Raw genomic sequence first — 9225 nt, 5'->3', positions numbered from 1 at the left:
TTCGAGGCATACATGTTTGCCTGTGGTCATCATCTGACCCCTTTCTATCAACCTAACCAAATCTTAACTATTTCATATTATTTAAATGGTATTTAAGAAACCAGTCCTGCTATAAAAAATATTTCAAATAAAATTGTTTCCTTTTTTCCCCAAACGATTTGGCGGATGCTATCTATCTTTTGTATGTACTGACAAAGTGTCTCATAGTTTTTTTTTTAAATTGTTTCCTTTTGCCTAACACACAACACGAGGTTGTTTCCCGCATATAGTTAGACGGCAAACCAATAAATTTTGACTTGTCACAGTTGAAGTTCGATAAACTGTCATTAAAGTATATGCATCTCATAAATGTTGCTTAGCCATGGTTCTTATCAATGGCAAGGACGTTGAAGTAGTCGAAGAGGAAGACAATCAAACGGCAGCATGCGATGGCGTGCAAAAACTCTGTTAAAGAGCTGTAACATTTAAACAAACGTTTCACCTCCCGCCTCACTCCTTTTCCAAGCTCTCAAACTTTTTATTGGGACTTTATTGCCACAGCTTTTGGTTGTTGGTCGGCCGGGCATGCTAAGCCGGAAGTAGGCTCGGTACTCTTGGCATAAGTTCGTTACATCCTTATTGGAAAATTGATGGCATACAAAACAAGCAGGGAGGCAAATTGTTATCCCATGGATACTCGCTCGTAGTTCGTTCTATTTCTCGCCATAAATTTCACATTATTGACACCGCACATCAATGCCGGCACAGCAGACCGACAGGGCATCAACATCAAAAGGGACTTGAGCGGCAAGCAACATCAAATATCAAGAGCATCAATTTTAACAATGTCATCATTATCATCATCGTTGCTCCATGGCTACATGGCTGGATTTGTGATGCTCCACCACCACCGCTGCCGCCGCAGCCGCCACCGTCTGCCACAATCACCCGCACTTTTGCAGATAACCATGAATGTACACTTCCTATCAGCATCAGTACAACATCCCCCAAAAACAGCCGCTTACACACGCCAAGACCAAAATTGAATGAATGCCGCCTCGGACAAAAATGCCAGCATACAAAGAAACGAAATGGAAGGATGTTTGTGACATACGCAAATACTGCGTGGCATAGAAACCCAATGGCAGCAGGCAGATAAGCACAACACAGTAGACAGGATGAGCATGCATGGGGGGGGGGGGGGTCAGTCAGTTGTATTCCAGCGACCAACCAACCAACAGACATGACAAGGACATGTTTGTGTTTAGATCCCCTGCTTAATAAAGGACAATAACGAAGCAGCGCGTCTGCTTTGGCATCAATAATTCGCAAAAGCAAAAAAATTTCGGTGCGGTTAGCAGAAGTTTGGCATGGGAAAATTCGTTATGAACATATTTTTAGAGGGCATTTGGCAAAAAATTTCTCAAAGAGGAACTCAGGTGGATTTTTTGGTTGGTTGGTTTTATTGAAACATTTTCGTTTTTTTTTTGGTGTCGATAAAGTCCAACAAAAACCGAATGGATAACTAAATCAGAAATTTTTTTAATTGAGAATATATGGACCAAATAATGTCTGTCTATGTTTTTTTTCTATTACCAGTGACATCGAGGATTATGCCGAGGTACTTCGCCTCCTCAGACAGTTGCAGGGTGATTCCGTCCTAGTGCGGGAGTCTGAAATCCGGAGTAAATAGCGTAAAATGTATTGTGGCTCCTTTCCTCGGTATTCTAGGACATCGAGGATTATGCCAAGGTACTTCGCCTCCTCTGACAGTTGCAGGGTGATTCCGTCCTAGTACAGTACCGTTTGGAACTGCGTTCTATCAGGAATGGTGGTACAGTACTTTCTATCAAAAAGCGTCTCAGGCAGGGTGTACTCCGCATTGCGTGAAACATCGGGCATTGTGATAACACACAGCCACATGTGTTGCTCACTCGCAGATACCGGATTTCAGACTCCCGTACTAGGACGGAATCACCCTGCAGCTGTCAGAGGAGGCGAAGTACCTTGGCATAATCCTCGATATCCTAGAATACCGAGAAAGGGAGCCGCAATGCACTTTGCAATATTTACGCCTGTAGGAGGAAGTTCGGTAGGAAGTGCGGGGTAACCCCCAAGATGATTTATTGGATGTATGCACCCATTGTGAGACCAGAACTTACCCTGTGACCCCGACGCAGGCCAGTCTCTGGACCTTCTCGAATTTGATCGTACGAGTCCTCTTTTCCACGGCCCTCCACCATACTAGTGCTCGTATGGTAAAGGGCCGTGGAAAAGAGGACTCATACGAGGGAATTCGAGAAAGTCCAGAGACTGGCCTGCCTCGGGGTCACAGGGGCACTAAGATCAGCTCCGCAGACAGTTCAGGAAGCGATACTGGATATGCAGCCCATTGGGGTCTATATTCGGAACTGCGCTGCAAAGGTCGCGCTTAGACTGAGAGTGCATGCTGAAGGAGTACAGGTGCGGCCACACTTCCATTGTCGATGTTGTGGATGCGGAGGGTAGACTGGGGAGGATCTCTAACTACCTGGCACCTATACCTACTAAGATAAAGCCATTCGGCTTACGATTTCCCGGGAGGGATGAATGAAGGGTGAAAGATGTATTCGAGGAGGAAGAGTCTTGATCATCACTCATGGCTTCAAGATGGAGTCGAAGACCAGATTGGGAGACTACTTCGACGAACTCAATATCGGTAGGTCTCTGAGATTGCCGGCCGATTGTACGATTTTTCAGGCAGAGGTCTGTGCCATTACAGTAGCCGCAAAAGGAATTCTGGCAAGGCATTTACCCCCCTCAAAACTCAGGATTTATGATGAAAATATGGCTGCGCTCAAGTCCTTGGGTCCGGGGACGTTGAGGTAGAGGTGTGTGGCAGATTGTTTGGAGTTTGGGTGCCGGGCCATAACGTAGAAAGGGGAAATGAAAGGGCAGACGATTTGGCAGTGAAGGCTAGAGGACTGCCGTCAATAAACTTGGTTAAGCCTTTCAGGTCGACGCAGACAAAGTTAATCGACTGGGCGACGAATGCTCATGCAACATTGTGGAACAGCAAAACGGTCGGTAGGGCGGCGAAAATCCTATGGGGGGATCCAGATCGTGAGCAGACCAGGCTATGCAAGATGGAGGTCAGTATAGCTATTGGTATCATAACAGGACACATAGGACTATGAGCTCACTTATGTAAAATCGGTGCGGCAAGTGATAGCATGTGTAGGGCATGCGGGGAAGATGATGAGACATTGGAGCATTTCCATTGTCATTGCCCGGCTTTCGCGTCCATCAGATACCGGTACTTAGGTGGAGACACAATATCAGACATGAACCAACTTAGAGGAGTGGTATTGAAAAAAATTAAGGATTTTGTGAGTAGCACGAAATTTCTAACTTAAAATTTTCTTTTTATACTCTCCACCATAGGATGGTGGTATACTAATTTCGTCATTCTGTTTGTAACTAATCGAAATATTCGTCTGAAACCCCATAAAGTATATTCTTGATCGTCGTAACATTTTATGTTGATCTAGCCATGTCCGTCCGTCTGTCCGTCCGTCTGTCTGTCCGTCCGTTCGTCCGTCTGTCGAAAGCACGCTAAGTTTCAAAGAAGTAAAGCTAGCCGCTTGAAATTTTGCACAAATGCTTCTTATTAGTGTAGGTCGGTTGGGATTGTAAATGGGTCATATCGGTCCATATTTTGATGTAGCTGCCATATAAACCGATCTTGGGTCTTGAGTTATTGAGCCTCTAGAGGTCACAATTATTATCCGATTTGAATGCAATTTTGCACGACGTGTTTCGCTTTGATATCCAACAACTGTGCCAAATAAGGTTCAAATCGGCAAATAACCTGATATAGCTGCCATATAAACCGATCGGGGTCTTGATTTCTTGAGCCTCTACTGGGCGCAATTCTTATCCGATTGGAATGAAATTTTGCATCAGGTGTTTTGTTATGGCATCCAACAACTGTGCCAAGTATGGTTAAAATCGGTCTATACCCTGATATAGCTGCCATATAAACCGATCTTGGGTCTTGACTTCTTGAGCCTCTAGAGGACGCTATTCTTATCTGATTGAAATGAAATTTTGCACGACGTGTTTCGCTTTGATATCCAACAACTGTGCCAAGTATGGTTCAAATCGGTCCATAACCTGATATAGCTGTCATATAAACCGATCTGGGATCTTGACTTCTTGAGCCTATAGAGGGCGCAATTCTTATCCTATTGCAATGAAATTTTGCATCAGGTGTTTTGTTATGGCATCCAACAACTGTGCCAAGTATGGTTTAAACCGGTTTATAACCTGATATAGCTGCCATATAAACCGATCTTGGATCTTGACTTCTTGAGCCTCTACAGGGCGCAATTCTTATCCGATTAAAATGAAATTTTGCACGACGTATTTTGCTCTGATATCCAATAACTGTGCCAAGGTTGGCTTAAATCGGACAATACCCTGATATAGCTGTCATATAAACCGATCTGGGGTCTTGACTTCTTGAGTCTCTACAGGGCGCAATTCTTATCCGATTAAAATGAAATTTTGCACTACGTGTTTTGTTATGATATCCAACAACTGTGCTAAGTATGGTTCGAGTCAGTCCATAACCTGATATAGCTGTCATATAAACCGATCTGGGAACTTGACTTCTTGAGCCTCTAGAGGACGCTATTCTTATCCGATTGAAATGAAATTTTGCACGACGTGTTTCGCTTTGATATCCAACAACTGTGCTAAGTATGGTTCGAGTCAGTCCATAACCTGATATAGCTGTCATATAAACCGATCTGGGGACTTGAATTCTTGAGCCTCTAGAGGGCGCTATTCTTATCCGATTGAAATGAAATTTTGCACGACGTGTTTTGTTATGATATCCAATGATTGTGTCAAGTATGGTTTAAGTCGGTCTATAACCTGATATAGCTGCCATATAAACCGATCTTGGGTCTTGACTTCTTGAGCCTTTACAGGACGCAATTCTTCTCCGATTTGGCTCAAATTTTGCATGAGGTGTTTTACTGTGACTTCCAACAACTGTGCCGAGTATGGTTGAAATCGGTCCATAACCTGATATAGCTGTCATATAAACCGATCTTGGATCTTGACTTCTTGAGCCTCTAAAGGTCGCAATTCTTATCCGATTGGAATGAAATTTTGCACGATGTATTTTGTTATGATATCCAACAACTGTGCCAAGTATGGTTCAAATCGGCTAATAACCTGATATAGCTGTAATATAAAACGATCTGGGATCTTGACTTCTTGAGCCTCTAGAGGTCGCAAGTATTATCCGATTTGCCTGAAATTTTGTACGACGGATCCTCTCATGACCATCAACATGCGCGTTTATTATGGTCTGAATCGGTCTATAGCCTGATACAGCTCCCATATAAATCGATCTCTCTATTTTACTTCTTGAGCCCCCAAAGGGCGCAATTCTTATGCGAATTGGCTGACATTTTACACAGGTCTCCAACATGTATTTTAATTGTGATCCGAACCGGACCATATCTTGATATCGCTCTAATAGCAGAGCAAATATTTTCCTTTATCCTTTATTTGCCTAAAAAGAGATGCCGGGAAAAGAACTCGACTTGAATGCGACCCATGGTGGAGGGTATATAAGATTCGGCCCGGCTGAACTTGGCACGCTTTTACTTGTTAGAGCTCATTTTGTAGTTTTTAGAGCGCACAACAAGGCGATTCCTGGCTTAGGTGTATGTCCATAGTGGCATGGGGCGGATTATTATCTGCACCCCCTTTTCAACCTTACCTAACCTAAGGTAAGTTCATGGCCAAGTTTGCATTTGCATGCCCTTCGAGAGCTCTAATTCTCTTTCCAGCTTCCATCGATGTGCTTGGAATGTCAGTTCCATCCTTATCAGCATTCTCCACTTGCGGCCGATTGCGTTACAGGTGCATAGCCCTCAGTCTCCTTCATCGTGCTTTGGATTGCTGTCTTGTTCTTCTTGTGATCTTAGTAAAGCCCTCGCTCACAGCTGCCGTCATCCCGCTGCCTTTATCTCCCGGTGCGGCTACCATGATTGTTTCATTGACACTATCGCTGTCTGTCTGGCTTAGGTGTATGTCCATAGTGGCATGGGGCGGATTATTATCTGCACTCTTTTTTCGACCTTACCTAACCTAAGGTAAGGTAAGTTCATGGCCAAGTTTGTTTTGCATGCCCTTCGAGAGCTCTGATTCCCTTTCCAGCTTCCGTAGAAGTGGTTGAAATGTCAGTTCCATCCTTATCAGCATTCTCCACTTGCGGCCGATTGCGTTACAGGTGCATAGCCCTCAGTCTCCTTCATCGTGCTTTGGATTGCTGTCTTGTTCTTCTTGTGATCTTAGTAAAGCCCTCGCTCACAGCTGCCGTCATCCCGCTGCCTTTATCTCCCGGTGCGGCTACCATGATTGTTTTATTGACACTATCGCTGTCTGTCTGGCTTAGGTGTATGTCCATAGTGGCATGGGGCGGATTAATATCTGCACTCTCTTTTCAACCTTACCTAACCTAAGGTAAGGTAAGTTCATGGCCAAGTTTGCATATGCATGACCTTCGAGAGCTCTGATTCCCTTTCCAGCTTCCGTAGAAGTGGTTGAAATGTCAGTTCCATCCTTATCAGCATTCTCCACTTGCGGCCGATTGCCTTACAGGTGCATACCCCTCAGTCTCCTTCATCGTGCTTTGAATTGCTGTCTTGTTCTTCTTGTGACTTTAGTAAAGCCCTCACTCACAGCTGCCATCATCCCGCTGTCCTTGTCTCCCGCTTCGGCTACGATGACTGTTTCATTGCCATTGTCGCTGTCTGAATTGGGAAACACCACCTTTACTTAAAGGCTGGGGATGAACTCCGCATCCCTCTGGTTTACCCGTCTCTTGCTCATTTTTTAGTCTGACGCTTAGTTGTGAGCTTGAAGCATTTTTTTCAACTAAAGGTTCTAAGGCACCCTCACCTGTAGGAGGGGCGGACAACATGCAACGGCTGATGTCACCACTACAGCTTTTGGGTCTTCGCAGTCCATTTTGAGCCTACTCCTGAAAGGTTATAAAAGTTTTGCACAATAGGTAGTACCTATTCCGAGATACAGCTATTTTTTAAGGAGCCTAATGAAAACTCAATCGCTCCACTCTACGGTTACTTAACAAATCACCGAATAATAAATTGTCTAGAATATTTAATGAAAATCATATCCTTGGATACCTTCCAGCAATCAAAGTTAACAATTTCTAAGTGTTCCTCCATTCTCAACTTATTATCCCTACTCCGCTTGAGTGCCTGTACTGGCCCACTGCATACAAATCGCCATGGTATTCCGTCACTGTCATTGCAACTGTCACATTCATTTCCAAAAATTCATTCCCTCCTCTGGGTGTATTGGTGTTTGTTAGTTCAATGAGTCATGCAGCAAAGGATATTTCCTTCAATACATGGGTGTGTATTTGGTGTTTTTTGGTGTTTTCTTTCCCAAAATATGGAGACATTCGCCACTGAAAAGATCCCAACCGGCAATTGGGAAATGTTTTCACTTCATGTCCAAACTAAATTTCTATTCGTGGTATTTGCACAGGTTTTTGGTGATATCCTTTCATTCATTGCATGTCTTTAAGGGTGGTCTTTCGTTTTGCCAAGGAACAAAAACGAAAAGGAGAGAAAAATCAATATTTCTTTAGTTACCAAAAAAAAAAGTAAAAATCACCCACACACAAACGCCGTTTCAGTTGAGGGGAGCACACGGGCAACATAAATCCAAGTAAAGTTAGAGAACGGCCATATTGAATTAAAATTTTCGTTTTTTCTCTCTCTCTCTCTTCATTGCAATCCTTCTGTGTAACAACGCATCACAGCGTGTGCGAGTTGTATTCGCTGACTATATGTCAATGTGTTTGTGTGATGTTTGGCGCTAACATAAAACACAACCATAGAAAGTTGTAGAAGGTTGTGCATGTGTTTTGATATCCCGTTGTATTGCATGTAAGCTGGCTTGAGAGGTGAGAGTGTGTGTGTGTGTGTGTGTGTGTAGGTTTAGCATGAGCATATTTATTTCAACAATGCTCAGTTTGCAGTTGTTTTGTTAAACCGACAAATTGGGCTTCGTATACCGTGTGCATACATTTTTCACACGTTCCCGCAATTCCATGTAAATGACTACACTCAGAGCTTTACAAAAGCAAGCACGTTGCAGATTTCAAATGCTGTAAAAATTAGTGTTGCCAAGCTAAGATAATTTGGAAACAAATTCTCTAGACGTAGGAGAAATCAAAGATGAAAATGTTCGTCTGATGAAACCACTATAGAGGTTGATTGGATAAAGGTATGTAACTGAAATTTTGCACAGTTACTTGTTATTGATGTCAGTCATTGGGGATTGAAAATGGGCTATAGCGCTTCATTATGAAGTGGCCCTTCGACATGCATTCTTGAGCCCCTGGAAGCCGCAATTGCTATCCGATTTGGTTGGAATTTTGCATATCGGGGCTTATTAAGGCTGCAAACAAACTTGCCAAGTTGGGTTCAAAATTGGTCTATAACCTGAAATAGCTTCCATATAAACCTATCTCCCGATTTGACATCTTAAGCCCCTGGAAGTAGGATTCGTTGTTGGATTTGGCTGAAATTATGCAGCTAGAGTTTTATAAAGATTGCCAACAACCCTGCCAAGTTCGGTTCAAATCGATTTATAACCTCATATAGCTCCATATAAACTTTTCTCCCGATTTGATACCTTGAGCCCCTGGAAACAGGAAATGTTGTTCGATTTGGCTGACATTTTGCAGGTAGAGTTTTATTAAGATTGCAAATAACCATTACAAGTTCGGTTCACACCGTTCTATAATCTTTCGTAGCTCCCATGTAAACCAATCTTCAGACCTATTGACATACAGATTAAGTGTGAGGCAGCCCCTGCGGCTATGAGACTAAAGGCAATGGGTGAATGGATTGAGGATGGGAGCAGGGCAGCTCATACCTGCAAGGAAGGGAAGAGGTTTCCGATCGGATACCTGAGATGAACCTTGAAGTCGAGTGCGAGGCACTGCTGCCATCGGCACAGTCTTGGATTGACGGAACCCTGGTATTGCCACCTGGAAGATCGTGTTACACGGATGGATCAAAGCTAGGGAACAGAGTGGACCTGGGGGTCTACATTGAGAACCCAGGTACTGAGATCTGTTTTAGACTGCCAGACCATACTACGGTCCTGCAGGCGGAGATCCGAACGATAATGGAGTGCGTGAAG

This window comes from Stomoxys calcitrans, chromosome 5 (genome assembly GCF_963082655.1).
Source record: "Stomoxys calcitrans chromosome 5, idStoCalc2.1, whole genome shotgun sequence".
In the NCBI taxonomy this organism is placed as follows: domain Eukaryota; kingdom Metazoa; phylum Arthropoda; class Insecta; order Diptera; family Muscidae; genus Stomoxys; species Stomoxys calcitrans.
Note: the sequence above shows the minus strand (reverse complement) of the source record.